Genomic DNA, 25,429 nt, shown 5'->3' on the forward strand with positions numbered 1-25,429 from the left:
AAAGGGAAACCATTAGGCATTTATTAGGATAGTGACACAATTTGATTTATATTTTTAAAAAGTCACTGTGTTGAAAATGTATTCTAAGAGAAATGAATAGAAATGGAAAAATCAGACAAGAGATTACACAATAATTCTGGTGATTGAGAGAGCAGCTTCATTTAGAGTGGAGGCTGAGGAAATGGAGAAAAGTAGATTTAGAACATATTTTGGGTGTGGAATTAGATACAAAGAGTGAGGGCAGGAGAGGATGATATCTACCCAAAGGATTCAAGAAATAATTTCTTCAGTCAGTTCTTTTCTTGGGATTCTTGTTTGATCCATCATATTAAATACCATCTCACTTATTCTGAAGGACTACTAGTGCAGCTAGTACTTCCTCTTCTTAGTACAGTTTTGACTTTTACAAGAACTTTTTGATTTACCTATAATCTTCTTTATTCAATATTACCTATACACATAAAGAAAACTGCATATCTACACTTAATAACCAGATATGTACATAATAGGGGAAGCAGAACATTTATCTACCTATCTGCCTATCTCTCTAAACATATCATCTTTCAGGAACTTTGTAGCTAGAAATCAGATCTGTTGCATGCCAGAGCTTTTGCTCTTTCACCTACACTGCACTGTCTCCCTGTAGGCATGACAACTTACTAGAGAATACAGGCAATATAAATACATATGAGGAATTCTGTTTTTACTTAATAACATGGGCCAGAAAAGGGCAAATAAATTATTAGTTTTACAAGTGCTAAAGTGATAAAAGGACATTTCTGGTCAGAGATAAAAGATATAGAGAGACTTCTCTGGCCAGAGGAGACACAGCAAGTTTAACTTAAATTAGTCTTTGAAAATTGATTACAATCTGGTATTCAGAGAGAAACTGGGTGAACATTCCAAACACTAAGAGCAGTGAGTATGGCAGAAGTAAGAAATTTGTATGAGAAATACACAAGAAAGTGATCTAACGCTTGTTAGGAGTCAACTGTGTCAATCCACACATATTACATATTATCTAATTTAATACTTATAATGGTGAAACAGGAAAATACCAGTATCTCCGTTTAATAGATGATAATATATGAGACATTTTTTCTAAGGCCATGGAAAAGTGAGACAGAACTGGTTTTACTTCTATATTTTCTAGAGTTAACTTCACTGTGCTGAAACTGCTTAGTGAAGAGTAAGAGAGGGAAGGTGAGTTGAGGCTAACTTGGCAGGTGCCTTAATTGGTAAACTTATAAATTTGGTGGTAGGTGGACATTGAAGACATGAGTAGAGTGATGCTTGCTAAAATTTTATTTTGTTTTGTTTTGATTTTACTAGGAGTTGGATATGTTAAGCAATGTTTTCTAAAATAATTGAGTAGTCTTCTGAAGTAAATATTTTGGATCATTTGGAGAATTTGGAAAATTCTGGCAAGTTTGTTTAACTGGTCCAATTATTTTATAGTCTCCCATTTTAGCACTGATACTATAGGCCTTAAGGAGCTGTGAGACACAGATTCCACAACGTGAGAGCTTTAAAGTTATAATGTTGCCAAATAAATAATCATTTACTCTGCTCACTCCTTTTTTAGAAATAGGGCAACTATAATTCAACATTTCGGTAATTTTCCTTAAGGAATAATTATTTCCAAAGGAATAATGCCTCCTGTCTGACCTCCAATACATATTTGTTTATTTTCTACTATGTTCACAGTTTTATGGTGTTGGGAAAGTCTGCATGTATAATACCCTCTGCTAAATGATTGCTGGGATTTTCTCTGAATTATCTTGAGATCTCCATGACAGCCAAGCTCTGCTAGCCCTACCACCAGCCTGGAGCATCCAGTGTATAGCTGTGGGACTGAAAGACAGCAGTTGGAGGAGCATTCAGGACCAGACTTCTCTGAGCAAATATACTTCTAGTGGGGCTGATTGCATCTGACAACATCCCCATTAGGCCAGACTGTATTCACTTGTGTCTCACCTTGTCAGCCTACAGAATACCAAGGTTCCTCATGTTCCAGCAAAAGGGGAAGCATGTTAGCTCTGGGCCAGATGAAGAAGAGAAAATATGAGACAGTTGTCAAAGATAGTGAAAAATTAAGATCTGGACCATTGATTCAGAGGTCTCAAATGCTCTATAGAGTTCTACCTAAGCCAAAGGAGGAAATAAAAGAAACACACTACCCACATAATAGCTGTCAAAATGTTGAAATAACTCTCTGGAAGTCATGGGGTGAAGAAGGCAGGGAATTCTCTTGCTAGTGTTCAGACAGGATCAGGAGGAACTAAACATCTTCCCAAGAAAACTAAAATAAGTATATGTTAGTACCAAGATATAGGTGTAAAGCAAGATTGCGGATAGAGTGCAGACAGAACAGAGGCAAAGCAGAATCATACAGGTGAGGACACAATAGTGAACCAAGTTCAGGTTTGAAAACCAGTAGTCATGGTATAATTCTGGAACTGGAGGAGAGGTCAAAGTAGGGAGAATTTGCCACTAACTTTTTTTGTTTGTTTTGTTTTTAATCAATCTTTTTTTAAAAACATCTTTACTGGAGTATAACTGTTACACAATAGTGTGTTAGTTTCTGCTTTACAACAAAGTGAATCAGTTATACATGTACATATGTTCCCATATCTCTTCCCTCTTGCATCTCTCTCCCTCCCCCCTTCCATATTGCACCCCTGTAGGTGGTCACAAAGGACTGAGCTGATCTCCCTGTGCTATGAGGCTGCTTCCCGCTAGCTATCTATTTTACATTTGGTAGTGTATATATGTCCATGCCACTCTCTCACTTCGTCACAGCTTACACTTCCCCCTCACCATATCTGCAAGTCCGTGCTCTAGTAGGTCTGTGTTTTATTCCCGTCCTACCACTAACCTCTTCATGATATTTTTTTTTCTTAGATTCCATATATATGTGTTAGCATACGGTATTTGTTTTTCTCCTTCTGAAGTACTTCACTCTGTATGACAGACTCCAGGTCTATCCAACTCATTACAAATAACTCAGTTTCCTTTCTTTTTATGGCTGAGTAATATTCCATTGTATATATGTGCCACATCTTATTTATCCATTCATCTGTTGATGGACACATAGGTTGCTTCCATGTCCTGGCTATTGTAAATAGAGCTGCAATGAACATTTTGCTACATGACACTTTTTGAATTATGGTTTTCTCAGGGTATATGCCCAGTAGTGGGATTGCTGAGTCATAGGGTAGTTCTATTTGTAGATTTTTAAGGACCCTCCATACTGTTCTCCATAGTGGCTGTATCAATTTACATTCCCACCAGCAGTGCAAGAGTGTTCCCTTTTCTCCACACCCTGTCTAGCATTTATTGTTTCTAGATTTATTGATGATGGCCATTCTGACCGGTATTAGATGATATCTCATTGTAGTTTTGATTTGCATTTCTCTAATGATTAATGATGTTGAGCATTCTTTCATGTGTTTGTTGGCAATCTGTATATCTTCTTTGGAGAAATGTCTATTTAGTTCTTCTGCCCATTTTTGGATTCGGTTGTTTGTTTTTTTGTTATTGAGCTGCATGAGTTGCTCATAAATTTTGGAGATTAATCCTTTGTCAGTTGCTTCATTTGCAAATATTTTCTCCCATTCTGAGGGTTGTCTTTTGGTCTTGTTTATGGTATCCTTTGCTGTGCAGAAGCTTTTAAGTTTCATTAGATCCCATTTGTTTATTTTTGTTTTTATTTCCATTTCTCTACAAGGTGGGTCAAAAACGATCTTGCTGTGATTTATGTCATAGAATGTTCTTCCTATGTTTTCCTCTAAGAGTTTGATAGCATCTGGCCTTACATGTAGGTCTTTAACCCATTTTGAGTTTATTTTTGTGTATGGGGTTAGGGAGTGTTCTAATTTCATACTTTTACAGGTACCTGTCCAATTTTCCCAGCACCACGTACTGAAGAGGCTGTCTTTTCTCCACTGTACATTCTTGCCTCCTTTATCAAAGATAAGGTGACCATATGAGTGTGGGTTTATCTCTGGGCTTTCTATACTGTTCCATTGATCTATATTTCTGTTTTGTGCCAGTACCATACTGTCTTGATTACTGTAGCCTTGTAGTATAGTCTGAAGTAAGGGAGCCTGATTTCTCCAGCTCCATATTTTGTTCTCAAGATTGCTTTGACTATTTGGGATCTTTTGTGTTTCCATACAAATTGTGAAATTTTTTGTTCTAGTTCTGTAAAAAATGCCAGTTGTATTGATAGGGATTGCATTGAATCTGTAGATTGCTTTGGGTAGTAGAGTCATTTTCACAATGTTGATTCTTCCACTCCAAGAACATGGTATATCTCTCCATCTATTTGTATCATCTTTAATTTCTTTCATCAGTGTCTTACAATTTTCTGCATACAGGTATTTTTCCTCCTTAGGTAGGTTTATTCCTAGATATTTTATTCTTTTTGTCGCAATGGTAAATGGGAGTGTTTTCTTAATTTCACTCTCAGATTTTTCATCATTAGTGTATAAGAATGCCAGAGATTTCTGTGCATTAATTTTGTATCCTGCTACTTTACCAGATTCATTGATTAGCTCTAGTAGTTTTCTGGTAGCATCCTTAGGATTCTCTATTTATAGTATCATGTCATCTGCAAACAGTGACAGCTTTACTTCTTCTTTTCCTATTTGGATTACTTTTATTTCTTTTTTATTCTGTGATTGCTGTGGCTAGAACTTCCAAAACTACGTTGAATAAGAGTGGTGAGAGTGAGCAACCTTGTCTTTCTCCTGATCTTAGTGGAAATGGTTTCAGTTTTTCACCATTGAGAAAGACACTGGCTGTGGGTTTGTCATATATGGCCATTATTATGTTGCAGAAAGTTCCCTCTATGCCTACTTTCTGCAGGGTTTTTATCATAAATGGGTGTTGCATTTTGTCAGAAGCATTCTCTGCATCTATTGAGATGATCATATTTTTTCTCCTTCAGTTTGTTGATATGGTGTATCACGTTGATTGATTTGCATATATTGAAGAATCCTTGCGTTCCTGGAATAAACCCCACTTGATCATGTTATATGATCCTTTTAATGTGCTGTTGGATTCTGTTTGCTAGTATTTTGTTGAGGATTTTTGCATCTATGTTCATCAGTGATACTGGCCTGTAGTTTTCGTTCTTTGTGACATCTCTTTCTGGTTTTGGTATCATGGTTATGGTGGCCTCATAGAATGAGTTCGGGAATGTTCCTCTCTCTGTTATATTTTGGAAGAGTTTGAGAAGGATAGGTGTTAGCTTTTCTCTAAATGTTTGATAGAATTCGCCTGTTAAGCCATCTGGTCCTGTCCTTTTGTTTGTTGGAAGATTTTTAATCACAGTTTCAATTTCAGTGCTTTTGACTGGTCTGTTCATATCTTCTATTTCTTCCTGGTTCAGACTTGGCAGGTTGTGCATTTCTAAGAATCTGTCCATTTCTTCCAGGTTGTCCATTTTATTGGCATAGAGTTGCTTGTAGTAATCTCTAATAATCTTTTGTATTTCTGCAGTGTCTGTTGTTACATCTCCTCTTTCATTTCTAATTCTATTGATTTGAGTCTTCTCCCTTTTTTTCTTGATGAGTCTGGCTAATGGTTTATCAATTTTATTTATCTTAGCAAAGAAACAGCTTTTAGTTTTATTGATCTTTGCTATTGTTTCCTTCATTTCTTTTTCATTTATTTCTGATCTGATCTTTATGATTTATTTCCTTTTGCTAAATTTTGGGGGTTTTTTTGTTCTTCTTTCTCTAATTGCTTTAGGTGCAAAGTTAGGTTGTTTATTCAAGAGGTTTCCTGTTTCTTATGGTAGGATTGTATTGCTATATATTTCGCTCTTACAACTGCTTTTGCTGCATTCCATAGGTTTTGGGTCATCGTGTCTCCATTGTCATTTATTTTCTAAGTATTTTTTGATTTCCTCTTTGATTTCTTCAGTGATCACTTCGTTATTAAGTAGTGTATTGTTTAGCCTCCATGTGTTTGTATTTTTTACAGATCTTTTCCTCTAATTGATATCTAATATCATAGCATTGTGATCAGAAAAGATACTTGATATGATTTCAGTTTTCTTAAATTTGCCAAGGCTAGATTTGTGACCCAAGATATGATCTATCCTGGAGAATGTTCCATGAGCACTTCAGAAAAATGTGTATTCTGTTGTTTTTGGATGGAATATTCTATAAATATCAATTAAGTTCATCTTCTGTAATGTATCATTTAAAGCTTGTGTTTCCTTAATTATTTTCATATTGGATGATCTGTCCTTTGGTGAAAGTCAGGTGTTAATATCCCCTACTATGATTGTGTTACTGTCTATTTCTCCTTTTATGGCTGTTAGTATTTGCCTTAATTATTGAGGTGCTGCTATGTTGGGTGCATCAATATTCACAATTGTTATATCTTCTTCATGGATCGATCCCTTGATCATTATGTAGTGTCCTTCTTTGTCTCCTGTAATAGCTTTTATTTTAAAGTCTATTTTCTCTGAAATGAGGATAGCTACTCCAGCTTTCTTCTGATTTCCATTTGCATGGAATATCTTTTTCCATATCCTCACTTTCAGTCTGTATGTGTCCCTAGGTCTGAAGTGGGTCTCTTGTAGACAGCATATATATGGGTCTTGTTTTTGTATCCATTCAGCCAGTCTGTGTCTTTTGGTGGGAGCATTTAATCCATTTACATTTAAGGTAATTATTGATATGAATGTTCCTATTACAATTTACTTAATTGTTTCAGGTTTGCTCTTGTAGGTCTTTTCCTTCTCTTGTGTTTCTTGCCTAGAGAAGTTCCTTTAGCATTTGTTGTAGGGATGGTTTGGTGGTGCTGAACTCTCTCAGCTTTTGCTTGTCTGTAAAGGTTTTAATTGCTCCATCCAATCTGAATGAGATCCTTGCTGGGTAGAATAATCTTGGTTGTAGTTTTTTTTTCCATCATCACTTTAAATATGTCCTGCCACTCCCTTCTGGCTTGTAGAGTTTCTGCTGATTGATCAGATGTTAACCTTATGGGGATTCCCTTGTGTGTTATTTGTTGTTTCTCCCTTGCTGCTTTTAATATGTTTTCTTTGTATTTCATTCTTGATAGTTTGATTATTATGTGTCTTGGTATGTTTATCCTTGGGTTTATCCTGTATGGGACTCTCTGTGTTTCCTGGACTTGATTGACTATTTCCTTTCCTATATTGGGGAAGTTTTCAACTATAATCTCTTCAAATATTTTCTCAGTCCCTTTCTTTCTCTTCTTCTTCTGGGACCCCTATAATTCGAATGTTGGTGTGTTTGATGTTGTCCCTGAGGTCTCTGAGTCTGTCCTCAGTTCTTTTCATTCTTTTTTCTTTATTCTGTTCTGCAGTAGTTACTTCCACTATTTTACCTTCCAAGTCACTTATCCGTCCTTCTGCCTCAGTTTTTCTGCTATTGATCCCATCTAGAGTATTTTTCATTTCATTTATTGTGTTGCTCATCGTTGCTTTCTTCCTCTTTCTTTCTTCTAGGTCCTTGTGTACTGTTTCTTGCAATTTGTCTATTCTATTTCCAAGATTTTGAATCATCTTTACTATCATTATTCTGAATTCTTTTTCAGGTAGACTGCCTATTTCCTCTTCATTTGTTAGGTCTGGTGGGTTTTTACCTTGCTCCTTCATCTGTTGTGTGTTTTTCTGTCTTTTCATTTTGCTCACTGTGTTTGGGGTGTCCTTTTTGCAGGCTGCAGGTTTGTAGTTCCTGTTGTTTTTGGTGTGTGTCCCCAGTGGCTAAGGTTGGTTCAGTGGGTTGAGTATGTTCCTGGTTGGGGGAGACTAGTGCTTATGTTGTGGTGGATGAAGCTGGAACTTGTCTTTCTGGTGGGTAGGTCCACGTCTGGTGCTGTGTTTTGGGATGTCAGCAGCGTTATTATGATTTCAGGCAGCCTCTCTGCTAATGGATGGGGCAGTAGTCCTGTCTTGCTATTTGTTGGGCATCGAGTGTCCAGCACTGTAGGTTGCTGGTCGTTGAGTTATGCTGGGTCTTGGTGTTGAGTTGGAGATCTCTGCGAGATTTTTGCCATTTGATATTACGTGGAGCTGGGAGGTCTCTTGTGGATCAGTGCCCTGAAGTTGGTTCTACCACTTCAGAGACATAGCCCTGATGCCTGGATGGGCACCAAGAGCCTTTAATCCACACGGTTCAGAATAAAAGGGATAAAAAATGGAAAGGAAAGGAAGGAAGGAAGGAAGGAAGAATTGAAGGAAAGAAGGAAGCAAGAATGGAAGGAAGGAAGAAATGAAGGAAGGAAGCAAGAAAGGAAGGAAGGAAGGAAGAAAGGAAGAATTGAAGGAAGGAAGGAAGAAATAAAGGAAGGAAGAAATGAAGGAAGGAAGAAAGCAAGAAAGGAAGGAAGGAAGGAAGGAAGGAAGAAAGGAAGAAAGGAAGGAAGAGAGAGAGGGAGGGTAGAATAGAGGAAGAAAGGGAGGAAGGAAGGAAGGGAGGAAGAAAGGGAAGAAGAAAGAAAGAAGATAGGAAGAAACGAAAGAAGAAAGCAGGAAAGAAGAAAGAAAGAAAAGAAAGAAAGAAAGGAAGGAAGGAAGAAAGAAGATAAAATAAAGTAGGATAAAATAAAGTTATTAAAATAAAAAATAATTATTAAGAAGAAAAGTTTTATTTAAAAAAAAAGGTTCAGTCAGAATCCTTGGACAAATGGTGAAAGCAAAGCTATACAGACAAAATCTCACACAGCAGCACACACATACACACTCACAAAAAGAGAAAAAGGGGAAAATAATAATATATCTTGCTCCCAAAGTCCACCTCATCAACTTGGGATGATTCGCTGTCTATTCAGGTATTCCACAAATGCGGGGCACTTCAAGCTGATTGTGGAGCTTTAATCCGCTGCTTCTGAGGCTGCTGGGAGAGACCTCCCCCTCTTCTCTTTGTTCGCGAAGCTCCTGGTGTTCAGCTTTGGATTTGGCCCCACCTCTGCGTGTAGGTCATCCGAGGGCGTCTGCTCTTTGCTCAGACAGGACAGGGTTAAAGGAGCAGCTGATTTGGGGACTCTGGCTCACTCAGGCCAGGGGGAGGGAGGGGCACAGATGCGGGGTGAGCCTGCGACGTCAGAGGCTGGTGTGACGCTGCACCGGCCCGAGGAGCACCATGCATTTTCCCGGGGAAGCTGTCCCTGGATCCCGGGACCCCGGCAGTGGCGGGCTGCACAGGCTCCCTAAAGGGGAGGTGTGGAGAGTGACCTGTGCTTGCACACAGTCTTCTTGGAGGCAGCAGCAGCAGCCCTAGTGTCCCACGCCCATCTCTGGTGTCCGCGTTGATAGCCGCAGCTCGAGCCCATTTCTGGAGCTCCTTTACTGGCGCGCTTAATCCCCTCTCCTCTCCACGTCCGTCTCTAGAGCTCCTTTAAGTGGCGTGCTTAATCCCCTCTCCTCGCGCCCCAGGAAGCAAAGAGGGAAGAAAAGGTCTCTAGCCTCTTTGGCAGCTCCAGACTTCAACCGGACTCCCTCCCGGCTAGCCGTGGTGCACTTACCCCTTCAGGCTGTGTTCATGCAGCCAACCCCAGTCCTCTCCTCGCTTCCGACCGAAGCCCGAGCCTCAGCTCCCAGCCCCCGCACGTCCTGGCGGGTGAGCAGACAAGCGTCTCAAGCTGGTGAGTGCTGGTCGTCACCGGTCCTCTGCGGGAATCTCTCCGCTTTGCCCTCCGCACCGTTACTGTGCTCTCCTCCTCAGCTCTGAAGCTCCCCACGTCCGCCACCCTCAGTCTCCACCCACGAAGTGGCTTCTAGAGTGTGGGAATCTTACCTCCTTCACAGCTCCCTCCCACTGGTGCAGGTCCCGTCCCTATTCTTTTGTCTCTGTTTTTTCTTTTTTCTTTTGCCCTACCCAGGTACTTGGGGTGTTTCTTGCCTTTTGGGAGGTCTCAAGTCTTCTGCCAGCATTCAGTGGGTGTTCTATAGGAGCAGTTCTACGTGTAGATGTATTTCTGATGTATTTGTGGGGAGGAAGGTGATCTCCGTGTCTTACTCTTCCACCATCTTCTCTCCTGATCTCTCACCACTAACTTTGATAAAGGGCATATCCCATAGGTTAAAGCAAAACTATGGATGATAACAATATTAGTCGGGCAGAAGGAATTCAAAATCACACAAAGATGCTAATGGAATATATAGGTAGCAGTAGAAGTTTCATCTGGACAAAAATAGATACAAAGTGTAACATTACTAAAAAAAGACAAGAAAAGGCAATATAAAGCTGGACACTCAATAAAAATATAGAGATTAGAACAGCGAGAGAATAATCTTGTTTTTTTTTCCATGCTGATGTTAGCATAATTGGTAAACTTGTTCACATAAAAAATGGGTGCCCACCCACAAAAAGAATAATAGATTAATAAAAGTAAAGCAAAACTTGGCCTTACAAAGACTATTTGGAAAGATTGAGACAGTTCAGCCTGGGGAAAGAAGACTCAGAGAGGAAAATGAAAGCTGTCTTCAGATATTTAAAGGACTATTGTTTCACGATAAAAATTATTATTTTCTATAATCTCATAATCTTATCATTCAAATTTTCTCTGCTTAACATTTCTTCGTATCTTCCTTCAGTTCCCTAACCCCCTGAATTCTGGAATTTTATGATGTAAATTATATAAAGGTCAGAAATCAGTGCAACAACGGGTAACAAGATAAAAGGGAAAGAATGATAACAATGAAATTAGATTGGCATCTTCTGAAAAGAAAAGTTTTTTGATCTGAAGACAAACTATCATGACGCATGAGAAGCAAGATGGAGAAATGACAAAGTGGGATGAAGGGCAGGAAGACTATTCTGACACATTGGGTTTGTGGACCCCCTGGGCCTACTCTGGGATAATGTCAGGTCTAAGTTCTCTTTGCCACCTGATAGTCATAAGTCTCAACTCTGACCTCCAGACAACAGTACAGTTCAGAGTTACTAGAGAGTAGTATTTTCATAGAGCCAGTGTTAATAATTCCAAATAGTAGGTATTTCCTAATCAAGGTATAATTAACTTTGAATTTGCCACAGGTCTATTTGAGGACCGTTAGGATAAAAATTTGAAGTAAATACTTGGCAAGTATATACAGGAATCTTCTTTAAGCATGTCCAGCTTCCCCCTCACTAAAGGGGTGTTAGATCATGTTTATAAACTGGTTGAAGGATTGCAACTGTCTACAGTGTGATTCAAGTCAGGCTTCTATTCATTAAGCTCTGAGCTATTTTTTTCAGGTGTACAGATCAAGTAGAATGTCTACCTCTTTCATTTCTAGGAAACCCATGATCAATTAGCCATTGCCAAAATTCCACATGGATCAAATTATTCTGATTACTGATTATGGCCCTGCTGCTTTCAATAGTAATCTTGCTCCTGTGTATTAATAGCTAATAATTTGCCTCTGCTACTCTGAGTACCCAGAATTCTCACTGAAATCAGGAATTCATTTAAATGGTTGTATTTTCCACTTTTGTCCCAGCTTACAGAGGACAACCAGTGAAGTACTTTAAAGTCTCTGGTGTGTCCCTCATCAATAACAAACATCTAGGCTGTCTTGCAGGACATGTTTTGGAAGAATGACCAATCATACATGATAAAGCCACTCCAAATTTTCATGTTTTCTTAAGATTTTGGATTCCTTGCTGTACATTAAACCAAGGCATTTCTGGCATCTTTGCTTCTTTTGGCTTACTGAATCCAGTTTTAGTCAACAGTCCAGGAAAATAATTAAATCCACTTTCAGTTACTTGAGCTAGTTTGTCCTAGTACATTAAATCCTTAACCTCTTATATGTACATCAAAATTGACAAATTCAACGTGATCTAAAATGTGTTGCTCCTTCCCTTGTCTAACACCCTTGCGATCAATTCCCATATGTATATCCCAAGATTTTTTGTGGATATAAAATATGGAAATGTATAAGTCAAAATCTAGGTTAGATTTTTAATTGATTCCCTAAAGCATACTGGGACCTAACTCCAGATGCCACATGGAGCAGTCCAGTGGGGCAGGAGGAGACCTGGCATCATTTTCTGTTGAAGTCATCACAATGTCTTCATGCACCACAGTTGGCCTCACCTAAGAGAAGAGAGGGAATATTTCTGATAGCTTAGTATATTTGGAGGAGTCAGAGTTGTAGGGAAATTTTTTTCCATATGCAAAATAAAACTTCCTTTACCTGTTTATATCCAATATCCAAATTTAAATAAGCACAGAATGATAAGAAATATCTTATTCAAGATCAGTCCCTACATTTAGTCAGAGTTGTTGATACATATGTTTTCCAACAAACATCTTTAGTTTTATAAGTTTGTACCTGATGGAGTGGGGGAAAATATCTAATTTTTTCCAAATCATTTCATTTCACCCTCCTAAAATTTGGGTGATGCCCAAATAAAATAGGGTAATTTCTCCATATACCTGGAGTGTCATCTGTTTCAAAGAATGACACTTTGTAGCAGTTCCACGAAACCATATCCAGTGAACAAAGTTAGAATCAGCTCTGCCCAAAGGACTGAGTGAGAGTGTCATCACTTCAAGAGTGCTGTGGACAACATCGCCCTATAACTATCCATGAATGAGACATATTTTTTTCTCTCATGGAGTTGCTTACACTAAGGAAAGTTCACCAGGGCTTTTATGTTTACTCTCATTCTCATTCCCAAACTTATTTCTTTATGTGCCATAGGACACCAAAGCAAACAAGATCAACTTTGAAGTGCTAGATGAAATCACCCACCCTAATGTCCCCTTTGAATCAACAAGGAAATGATATTGCTAAAGTAACTCAGCTAGTCTGAGAAAAGGCCCAAGATAGCCATCCAAGTATTCTTTAACACATAGGATATCCTTTCATGCAGCTGGCACTCTTAATCTATCAGTGTTTTGTTTTATTTACCCCAAGGAAGGAAATAGGTCAGCCAGGCTAGATGTGACCCTGTCAACAATTTGATTTATGGGGCCCATGTCCTGGTTTCTCTCCCAAAACATTAACCAAATAAGCTTTTATTCAGTCATTTAAGTTTTATTCCTTTGAGGTTTGGAGCTTTTAATCCTCAAGACATTGATTAAACTTCTGTTAGCTGTCAGAGTTTTGTTATTACCAGTATCCTTTGCAGAAATTTCTAAGATTAGGCCATCTGATAGAGACCTCAGAGAAGAAGGAATTGGGTAGAAATATGGGAAAAATCTAAGAGTTTTGCTGACATCCTAATTTTTCGAAGAGATATCTATGGTGACATGGCATATCAACACTCTTCTGGAGTCCTCTTGGTTCCAAGGATATTTATTTGGAGTTAGCTGGCCTAGGTTTTAAACATTCTAAAACTATAGATCAGGAATAAGAAAATCAATGTCTCCCACTTGGGAATGAATCTCACGACCTTAAGTTGGGGCAGTTCTTTCCAAACAGATACCCCAAACCTTGAAGCAGACAGCTGGAGCCAACACCTTGTATTTGATATTGCCCACATTGTGAGTGGAAACAGCTCTCAATTTCACATCAAATTTCAAAGCCTAAATTATTTTTCCAGGAATGACCTTTGAGGATTTTCACCCAGGATGCTAACCTTTTAAAATCCATACTAAAAGCCTGTCAGATACTGTGTGACAGTCTAATATATTACTCTAGTATTAGGATCAATCACAGCCCGGGACCTGAGATTCAATATATCTTGTGGAAAGAATGCAAAATTTTCAGAATACATTATAGTGAAATTTGCAAATCCCATGGACATAAATTAGTAAATCTGCTTGATATACTTGCATGTCACTGAATCTTTGCTGGGCACCTTGCTGGTGTGGTGACTGAGCAGGGCTGCTTCTAAAAGGATAGCTGGACATGCTTGCCTATCTCCTCTACCCCATGGCACTCTTGAGTTACTGAATTTAGATTTCCTCATATCATATTATATTAACCCTTATGACGTTAAAAGTGATATTTCTCCAGAAAGAGGAAGAACAAATGGTGGAAGATAGAAAAGGAAGAAATGTTAAGGAATAAACAGAAGCAGAAGTGTATTTATTAACTCAGTGAATGAAAGTGGAAAAGAATAATATTTTACTCTAGAAATTTTGCTTTTTTAAATATTAAACTATTTTTATAGCCATTTCTCTTGCTTCTGATAAAATTTGATGACTCAGAACTGCCCTTTCAGACATTCTTCACTCCTGACTAACTCAAAGGCTGTGGTTTTATGTGGCTGAGTGAGACCACACTTCTCTTCTTCAGAGTCCAGGGCTGTTATAAAACCTTTCCCTGCTGACCTGGAAGGACACGCTTGCAAGGTTGCTAATTCTTTGCCTCAGTCAGAAATGACTGTGGAATTGGAGTGTGGCAGAAGCAGAAGAAACCAAGCAAGAGTGAACACTAACTCACTTTTGAGAAGTACTTTTTCCCTTGAGAAACCCTGGCCTGTAACTTCTCTGACTTCAGTGCCACAACTTGTAAAATGTACTCCTCAGTTATTTGGTGTCAATGAATTCAGGGAAATTAAATTATGAAACGCAACAGAGAACAAGCCTTTGTGTCTCCATTTGTGATGACCTGGCTGACTTGAATGACCTCACACAACAGCTACTGGCAAATGATTACTTCTCTTCTCCTGGTCTTTTGAAAGTTCAAAGTAGAGACATGATAACGCTTGTAAAGAAGTTATGTGCTTCTATGTTTTAACACCCAATTTCAAAAGAACTTCCAAAATAAGGATTATAAAATAAGCACTATATTCCTCTAGTAACTACAGCAGTGACACACAACACTATGAAGCAGCAAGCCATATATTTATTATATCTTATTCCACTATCAACATGAATAAAGAAGGTAAAAATATAAATGGAACCCTGAAGCTGCCATCCTTCATGCAGAGTGAATTATGTCTGAGGCCAAGAAAAAAATCAAATTCTTCACAAGAATATGTGATCAGATCACAATATGTGCATGCATATTGAAAAAGCTTTCTCTAATTTACTCAAGTAATCAAGAGGTCTTTAGTAAGCACATACCAAAATATAGACTTCTTGTCAGCAATCACTAAGTGAAAGAGACCCCCCAAATATAGTGGTTTAAGTCAAAGAGTAGTGCATTTCCCTTTTACATATAAGTCTGTTAGTCCAGGCCTAGAATGGTGACACACAGAGTTGGAGACCCTTGTGGCTCTGCCCTTTCTAGGGTTCTGCCTTGTCCTCATGTTCCAAGAGAGCTCATCATCACACCCCATTCCTGCCCACAGGAAAGGGGAACAAGAAGACATAGAGGTCATGTCCACTCTGTATTAAGGGAATGACCTAGAAATTTAACACGTGAATTTTCTCACACCTGTTGTCCAAAACTGATACAAATGATTATGCCTAAGTGCAAGGAAATCTGGAAATTTTAGTCTTTAATTTAGGCAGCCACATATTCAGCTAAAATTTAGAGGTTCTAATTCTAAAAGGAAAAGATAGACGATAGAAACTGAGAGACAAAGAGCCATCGCCAACATACATGTGGATGGCCAGAGCCTGTCATAAAGGAAGGGGTCCATCTTCTACAGTCTGAGTCCTTCTCCTTGCCCAACCCCATGACCCCAACTGTCTTCCAACACTGTTTGCCTTCAGAGCCATTCCTTAATTTGCATTAAAAAAACTGTCCCCCCCCCAGCCCCATTCTGTTGGTATTTTCCTCAGCATAGTTACCCTGTGTCATCAAGAGAAATGCATTAACAGACACTATATCAAGAGTACTCATCTCGAAATTTTTCAGAAAAGAGTAGCCTCTGTGGCAGTTATGCTCAGATTATTATCTTCTTTAACATTCCTTATCACCCCTAAAAATTTCTATTCCCTCTATTGTTTCACAGGAAACTTTGGGAAGCTTCTGTAGCTCATGATATCTCTATGAATTCTCTCAGTCAATCTTTCCATTTATTTCAATTAATCAAACCCATCGTGATGGCTCAGGTTTAATCCCACCTCCCCCCCCGAAGTTTCCCCTGACCACCTGTGGTCTCACTGACTATGTTTCCCTTCGAACTTCTCTCAGCTCTTAAAGTAATTTTATCCCACAGTTTACACTTATATGCTCTCTTACACAATTCATTCACATCATGTAATGTCATATGTATTAACATTGCCTTCTATCAATTCCTTGAAAACAGTGGCCATTTATCATGTTCAGTACCAGCTTAAAACTTCAAACCAGATGAGTTGATTTTTTAAGTATTTAAAAGTGCTTATGTTATGACTAACATTGAACAATCAAAACTAATATCCATGAAAAATAATAAGGAACTTTTGGAGATGATGGATACGTTTATGGAATAGATTGTAGTGATGGTTTCCGATGTGTACTTTTGTCCAAACTCATCAAGTTTTATACATATATATGTACAGTTTTTTGTACATCAATCATACCTCAATAAAGTGGTTAAAAACTAATCAAGAACTAAAAATATATCCTAAAACACTAAGGCTAAAAGATGAGCAAGAAGAACTGGAGGTAAGAAGGTTCCAAGTAAACACTAAGAACGCAGACTCCCCTTCAGTTTGGTTCTACAGATGGGTAGACACTTTGGCAGTAAATACTGCAGGATGATACAGAAGGGACCATTATCAGGGGAAATATTTCCCTGTTCTTCCAGTTCTGGAACCCACAGTTTCCACTTCAGATGTCATTTGGATCCAGCTCTTTCAAAATTGTCTCCTCGGCAACCCTTCAATGACTCTTGTAGGTCCAGACTTTACAAAGATGACAAAGGAATTAACTGAACACATTGTGATATAAACAATTTAATTCTTAACTAAAATTATATATAGAGAGATAGATGGATAGATAGATAGATAGATAGGTAGATAGATAGATAGATAGATAGATAGATAGATAGATAGATAGATAGAAACATGTTATATATGTAGGTAATACAAAGTATCATTGACGCATACCACATGATTATGACATTAACTATAATTCTTCCTTAGAATGGACCAAGAAAAGCCTTCATCCAGCTATCCAAATAGATGAACACTCTATCTTCTTTGGTCATATGATTCTATGTCATCATTACTTCTCTTGGTCCCAGATCATTCCATGCCACATGGTGATTCACAGGACTGACCATTTTCTTATATCAAATCTGAAATACCAATTACATAGCACCTCAGTCCTTCCTCTTCCTCTTCCTTTTCTTCTCTTCCCTGCCTTCCTTTCTTTTTCTTCTCTTCCTTCTCCTTCTGGCACTAACTTCTTTCCTTTGTTGTAGCTGTGGCATTAGTGATATTAGAAATGCTCATTTGGGCAGGAATTAAGTAACTTTCAAGAGAAGTGACATACCATAAAATATTCATTAAAAATAATGTTCTTCAAAAACCCATTATTATTATTTTCTATCTCAAACTACTACACTTGTTTATGCTCACTTACACGTGTGGCCATAGCTCTACATATTACAAGTGATAGTTGTTTTTTCACATCTGTGCAGCCAAAATGATTCATATAATGCATGTAAAATTTTATCCATTTCATACATTTTGAAACATGAAGACTCTGACACAGAAAGAAGTCATTCTTTTTTCCTTCTCCTTTTATTGTTCCACATTTGTATTCTGGCCTACAGTGCAGTTTCTCTAACTGCTCCAGCTTTGGAGTGATACAGTGCATTAAAGTGGCTTTATGATTGATTAAATGCTCCAGCTATGTTCCTACATTTAATCAATGGCAGCAAACCAAGCTGTCTCCATTGGCTACAAGGCATTATAGATTAAAAGCACACATTTTTTGCTATTTCATTACAAATGATAATTTCTGTAACTACAATATTTTTTGAACTTCAGAAACTGACAATTATTTCTAGGAAAATAGCCTATTCATTTTAATTATAATTAATTAAAATGCTCAACATTATTTCATAGTATATTTCATTAATATCTTGCTCTACAAAGGCTATAATAATGTTGATTCCACATTTATTTCAACAATTTGAGGATGACATATTAAATGTTCATTAAAGATAATCTGACAGTCTAGCCATCAGACACTACATTTTTCAAGCCTTAAAGAGTATATATGGAGAAATTTTCATCTGTTTAAATCTTCCATGATAGGCAAATCTTTCTTGGTTCTGGTGACACAGGAGATACTTATTCTGTATTATATATTTTTCTAGAATGAAGTGAAAGACCCCCTTCTCCCTTTCTGAGCTAATATTTCTTCCCTACAAAACTGGCCCAGAAGGATGTTGATTAAGAAAACAGTTTGTAGGTTTGACCACAACAAATAAAAGGAACATAAGGATCACTGTTTACTGTCCTCTGAAGATGTAGCCCAATGTTTTGTTTTTCTTGAGAGCAGAGACTATGTCATACCACCTTTGCGTCTTCACAAAAAGTACAATTCCTTACTCATAGTAAATATTTAGCATATATTCCCTGAATGTGACATTTGTGGCCTAATCCTGAAAACGTCCAAAAAGACCATTGGAAATAAGACTTAAAAATTAATTAAGACAGCATCCCTTTTGTTTATAACACTAAAAATATCCTCGAAGTGAACTCTTATACTGTGATGATTGCCATCCTTTTGTAAAGAAAAATGTTTTCAGAAGAGATTACTACTAAAGACATCAAGAGCACTGAACAACTTACATTCATGAATACACCAAAAATGGCAAGACTGAGTAGAGCTTTGACCAATGATCATGAAAAATAAATATCAGTGCTTTCTAAAAGTGTCAGGATATTAAAAGATAAAGAGACTAGAGAACTCTTCAAGATTGGAAGAAACTAAAGAGAAATTGTAACTAAATGCAGTATGTAATCTTGGGTAAGATCCTGGAACAGAAAAACAGACATTAGTGAAAAAACTGATAGAATTCAAATAAGGTCTGTATGTTATTTAATGAATTGGGACATGCTAATCTTCCTCAAGATGCTATGTTGTTTATACAGTTTGGTCACACAGTTTGTTTGGGAGGTTAGTGAAGGGGAAGCTAGGGAAAAGATCTGGTCATCTGTTCATCCCAGAGGATCACGTTATCAGTTAGGATGCTTTCAGATGCAAGCAGTAGAAATTAGCTTAAACAGGAACTTTATTGGCTTCCTGAAAGTTCGGAGGTAGGTGGCTTTCTGATTTGGCCTAACTGGGGCACCAGCTGCATTTCTGTTATTCTTTCTTTCTCTCAATATGAACTCTCTTCAAGCTAGATTTCTTCATGGCCTTATGATGGATGCCAGAAGTCACTGAGACCAAGCTTCCTCATTTGTTTTCTGAGAGAGAAACTAACCCTTGTTTCCCTTCCTCATAAGATCAAGAATCTTCACAAAGGTCTCCAACCATTTTCTCCTTGAATCTCACAGGCCAGAATTGAGTCATATATACATTGTTAGACCAATGACTGGCAAGGGATCACCATGATTATTTTAAGCAGAGCTCATCTTTGAAACAGAGGGTAGAGTTAGATTTTCTTGAGTAATATAGCTGAATACAGAAGAGATAGAAACATGATTAAAATCAGATCTCTTTCAGGAAAAAGGAAAGGAATGTTTGGGGGGCAAGCAAAAACTCATTACAATTATAACTAGAAGAAGTACTATTGAAATTTGAAAAGGATCACTGTTGAATATTTAAGATGAAGTACTACTTTACACAGTAAAGAGTAAGAATAGTAACCTAACACTGTAGCAAGGAAGTGCTATAGGTTTAAGTGCATTTCCAGTTGAGGAGAACTAGATAACTTCAGGTTAGTATATAAATCACAGACCACCACAAAATCCTAGACTAAACTCCTATATCCTAATAATCAGCCTCTTTTTTTTTTTTCCTTTTTTTGCGGTACGCAGGCCTCTCACTGTTGTGGCCTCTCCCGTTGCGTTGCACAGGCTCTGGACGTGCAGGCTCAGTGGCCATGGCTCATCGGCCTAGCCCCTCCGCGGCATGTGGGATCTTCCCGGACCGGAGCACGAACCCATGTCCCCTGAATCGGCAGGCGGACTCTCAACCACTGAGCCACCAGGGAAGTCCTAACCAGGCTCTTCTGAAACATCTCTCCATATGCATAGGCTGGCCTCAGGCCTACTAGCCTGGAAGTTACATTTTATGTTCCTTTCACTTTATCTTCTGGATCATCACTCATACAAATGCACTCCTTTTCTCCATGGGAGAATTTCTGATTCTAGAAGATAACTTTCACATTCCTCTTTTTCTTCACACTGAGCAAGGTTGTTTTAGGCATCTTCTATGCCTAGTCACTCTCCGGACAACCATGTTACCTTTCATACTGTTTGATTTCAGTAAAAGAAGCACAGTTGGACCACAATTTGCAGGAGAGCTGAACATTATATTAATTAATGCAGCCTCACATTATGTGCTTAATATGTTAATATTATTTCATATTAAGTTCCTTGGAGAGTGTGGGGGAATGAGTTCCCAGATAATAAACTGCCTAAATGTGTGAATAATGATAAATGTCACTTACATTCTTCCTCCCACAAATTCCTGCGTAGTGGCCTCCTGAGGGTAATAACAATAAAGCAAAGTTAAGGGGAAAGTTGGGGAATAACTTAACAGATGTTTAGCCTATTTGAGTCAGGGGACATGCTCTCCTACTGTGGTCCTGAACAGCCTTCAAACTGCAATAAAATAAACCTTGTTATTATAGCTGAAGGAATCAGGCCTGAGTTATTGCCCTGCAGGCATTAGGAATTAGAATATGCATCAGTCTATTCGGTGGCCTTGAGAACATTTCTGACTCAATCTGCCAGAGCAGAGGTGAGAAGGAGAGACCAGAAAATCATTATATCTAGCAAATCCTCATGTTCCACTCCATGCACTAATGTGTCCTTCACACAAAACATGGACAGAACAGCTTAAACTGGAGAATAAAATTCTTTGTTTCACAAAGCCAAAAAATGTGTTCCTTTGTAGACAAAGAATTCCTTCTCTTTCCCCCAAAACAGAATTCTGGTGCCAGTCTGGTCTGCACCAGCTGGGGTGACCAAGCAGCTTGATGGGCCAGTACAGCCCCAGTTGATAACAGTTGTTCTGGTGTAAATATTAACAAAGACCCCTTTATTCTTAGGTGTCTGGATTTGAACAACAAATTATATGGTCATTTGATAACAGTATATCACAGATTTAAATCAGGGATATTCAAAGTCCATATGAAGGTCTTATCACCCAAAAAAGGTCTTTAGGGAATATGGGACAATCATTATACAACCCACATTTTGCATCTGAGAGAGTAAGTGACATGCAACACCATATATCTTGGTCATAGCAGGACCAGCTATAGAACTGAGTTATCCTGAATATTATTTCAAATTCTTTTACTAGAAAACATCATGAGAGGCCACTTGTTCTCCTCCTCTCCCTTCCTGCGGCCAGACTGAACAGGAGAGAAAAGCAGCTTAAGGAGACCTCATTTTTTCCTCTGTGCACCCTATTTTGCTGAGTTTTTTCTTCTTTTGGATGAAAGAGATAGTATGATGTAAAGAAATATAAACCGTGTATTTTCTCCTCTTCTTCATAAAATACATATTATTTATTTTATCTTTTAAAACAATATATGATTACTAAACCATTTGGAGAATACAGGAAATGTGGAGAGAAAAAGAAATGTTCAGTCTCAGAACACAGCAAGTGGAGAGTCTACAAAGAAAAAAGTCAAAGTTTTGTTTAGAATCAACTTTTACTTTATTTACTCTTGTTGGCTGTCCTTTCTACCTTTTTCCATTAATCTAGATATTTGCATGTTCTTAAGGCCTCTCTGAAATGTTTCCTAAGAGTGTTGGGCCACAGTAATTCCTCTTCCTCCACTGTTCCTCAACCACTTATTTCTCACATAGTATATACTCCTTTGTAGCTTTCTATTATTTATGTTATTGAAAAATTTTTTTTCTCCAACTAGACTCACACCTTTCCATGGAATGGGTTCCTGTCTTACACCTCTTCATATCCTTAGCACCTAATATACACACGATAAGAGCTTAAGAACTGTGTATCTTTTGAGTTGTATTTAGGATGATGATAATGATGATGATGCTACTGTCAAATGGGTTTCTAATTGATTTAGTCTTTACACATACACTGCCTTCACTTTGTTTTATTGTTAGCTTTGGTCACATATCTTAAAGGACTTTTAAATTCTGTAAAAAACATCTGTGTACCCTCATAGAAAATTACATTCAGGTCTAGAGCTTCTCATATATAAAAAGATGTTGACAAATTGCTGAAAATTCAGGGGAGAGTTGCTGGATTGATTAAGGGAATGCAGGGCTTGATTTATGAGCAAACATTAAAAGAACTAAATATGTATAGCTGGGCTCCAGAGAGATTCAAAGCAGGCCTGGGGGATCTGACAACTGTATATTAGTAGTTAGAGGATGAAAATAGCATTGCAAGAAGAACCGCTTAAATTAGGGAAAATAGCCTTTGATGACACCAGCGATTTTAATTACTGGGGAATAAATGTAACAATATATGGATTCCATGTTTTCTCAAGCCTTCCTATCCACACAAATCACCTAGGAAACTTGTTAAAATGCAGATTCTCATATAGTGGGTCTTAAGTGAGCTTGAGATTATGCATTTCTAGCAAGCTCCCCAGTGGTACAGAGACTAAACATACTTAGTCAAGCCTTTTCTCCTTCAGAACTGTATAATTCTACTTAATTACAAAGTGCAATAAGCTTCAAATATGGGATATTTAGACTAAATAAACTATCCTGGAATGCATAGAGAGGGAGTTGGGGCTCAAGCTAGACAAGGAGGGCAGGAAGATGAGTTATTTCTCCCTAGTGTTCATCTGCCTTTTTTGGCATCTCTACAGGGCCTGCACACTATGATTAGCTACCCAGGCTCATTGCTTCTCCCATCTTATTGTTCATCTTTCCACTTGTGTCACATGACAACACAGGAAGAAAGCATAGCTACCAACATGTTATGATTGTAAGATGTTGAAAAGTTCCTGTTAGCTTCCAAAATAATCCCCCCACCTTTTGATTAATGTCTGGAAATCTACAGCTAGTGTTTCATTCCTTAAGCTTAAAATCTCCATCCCCTTTATAGGAGAAATCCCATCAGTTATTTGTATCTTAGTGTGAATGGCTTTAAATTCCTTCTTGGAATATTTTAATGGAGAATAATAAGACATCATAAGGGCTATGTACTGCGGGAGTAAACAAGGGAGGAGAAAGTGAGGACCACCCACCTATTTCACACATAAGAATGTGGTCCAAAGAAGAGAGGCCACTTTGCCAATGTCACCTGCTTCCTTGTTTCTTAAATCCAGATTTTGAGATTTTCAGGTCAGCTTTTTTCCCCAGTGAACCAAATCCTCCTCTCTCTACTCCTGAAAATCTGCACAGCTCAGATAATCTGTTTCATGCTATAAGCATAATAGAGGTACTTCCCCCAGCCCTTGGAACAAGTCACTGATGGACAGTTTTTTCACCCGAATAATGTTTAACCAGATAACTTAAAGATAATATTTCCCTCATCAGAGGGAAACTCTGGTGTGTTTTAGTTTCTTTATTATAACCAAAACAATTAGGATAAAAATCGGGAAGATGAGCCCAGATGCTTCCTATCAAATAGCTCAAGGGAACTTTAAGCATCTCACTAGTTACTAAAAGATATATCATCTTATCTCTGTACATATGATCAGTCAAGTGAGCACAGTAAGGACACTGTGTGCCAACCCTATCCCTTTTCACCTCCTCTTGCACTCCTGTTTCTTTACATTTGATACCCCAATAACGACATCTGTTGCTGTCATAAGGTTTCACAGGTCACACAATTTTATATATATCGTCCAATTTGATTATCACAATAATCTTTAAAATAAGTAGTATTGTTACTATTTCTCATTTTGAGGCTGAATAAACTGGTTCACAGAACAAGTTATTGTCATGCTCAATGTCACATTCTGGAATTTGGACTCTGACTTTTGGACTTCAAATCTCATGTTATTTTCTCTTTTTTTTGAAATTTTTCCTGTTTCTTTTTGTTTATTTGTTTGTTTATTTCGTTTTTTTCTTCTACTTTTATTGAGGTATAATTGACATACAAGTTTTAAGTTTAAGTTAGACAACATAATTATTTGACTTACATACATCATGGAATTATTGTCAAAGTAAGTTTAGTAAACATCCTATCATCTAAAGTAAAAAAAAAAAAAAAAGATAAGAAAAAGAAAAAGAAAAAATGTTTTCCTTGTAATGAGAACTCTTAGGAATTACTCTCTTAACACCTTTCATATATAACATACAACACTGTTAATTATATTACTCATGTTGTATAATACCTCCCTAGAACTTATCTTTTTTTTTTAATTTTTATTTTTTTAAGCAGGTTGTTATTAGTCATCAATTTTATACACATCAATGTATACATGTAAATCCCAATCGCCAAATTCATCACACCACCACTCCCACCACCCCACCGCTTTCCCCACTTGGTGTCCATAAGTTTGTTCTCTACATCTGTGTCTCAATTTCTGCCCTGCAAACTGGTTCATCTGGACCATTTTTCTAGGTTTCACATATATATGTTAATATACTATATTTGTTTTTCTCTTTCTGACTTACTTCACTCTGCATGACAGTCTCTAGATCCATCCATGTCTCAACAAAAGACCCAATTTCGTTCCTTTTTACGGCCGAGTAATATTCCATTGCATATATGTACCACATCTCCTTTATCCATTCCTCCGTCAATGGGCATTTAGGTTGCTTCCATGACCTGGCTATTGTAAAGGGTGCTGCAATGAACATTGGGGTGCATGTGTCTTTATGAATTATGGTTTTCTCTGGTTATATGCCCAGTAGTGGGATTGCTGGATCATATGGTGATTATATTTTTAGTTTTTTGAGGAGCCTCCATACTGTTCTCCATAGTGGCTGTATCAATTTACATTCCCACCAACAGTGCAAGAGGGTTCTCTTTTCTCCACACCCTCTCCAGCATTTGTTGATTGTAGATTTTCTGATGATGCCCATTCTAACTGGTGTGCAGTGATACCTCACTGTAGTTTTAATTTGCATTTCTCTAATAATTAGTGATGTTGAGCAGCTTTTCATGTGCTTCTTGGCCATCTGTATGTCTTCTTGGAGAAATGTCTATTTAGGTTTTCTGCCCATTTTTGGAATGGGTTGTTTGTGTTTTTTAAGATTGAACTGCATAAGCTGTTTATATATTTTGGAGATTAATCCTTTGTCCATCGATTCATTTGCAAATATTTTCTCCCATTGTGAGGGTTGTCCTTTCATCTTGTTTATGGTTTCCTTTACTGTGCAAAAGTTTTGAAGTTTCATTATGTCCCATTTGTTTATTTTTGTTTTTATTTCCATTACTCTAGGAGGTAGATCAAAAAAGATCTTGCTGTGATTTATGTCAAAGAATGTTATTCCTATGTTTTCCTCTAAGAGTTTTATAGTGTCTCATCTTACATTTAGGTCTCAAATCCAT

The sequence above is a fragment of the Kogia breviceps genome, chromosome 15 (assembly GCF_026419965.1).
Source record: "Kogia breviceps isolate mKogBre1 chromosome 15, mKogBre1 haplotype 1, whole genome shotgun sequence".
In the NCBI taxonomy this organism is placed as follows: Eukaryota; Metazoa; Chordata; class Mammalia; order Artiodactyla; family Physeteridae; genus Kogia; species Kogia breviceps.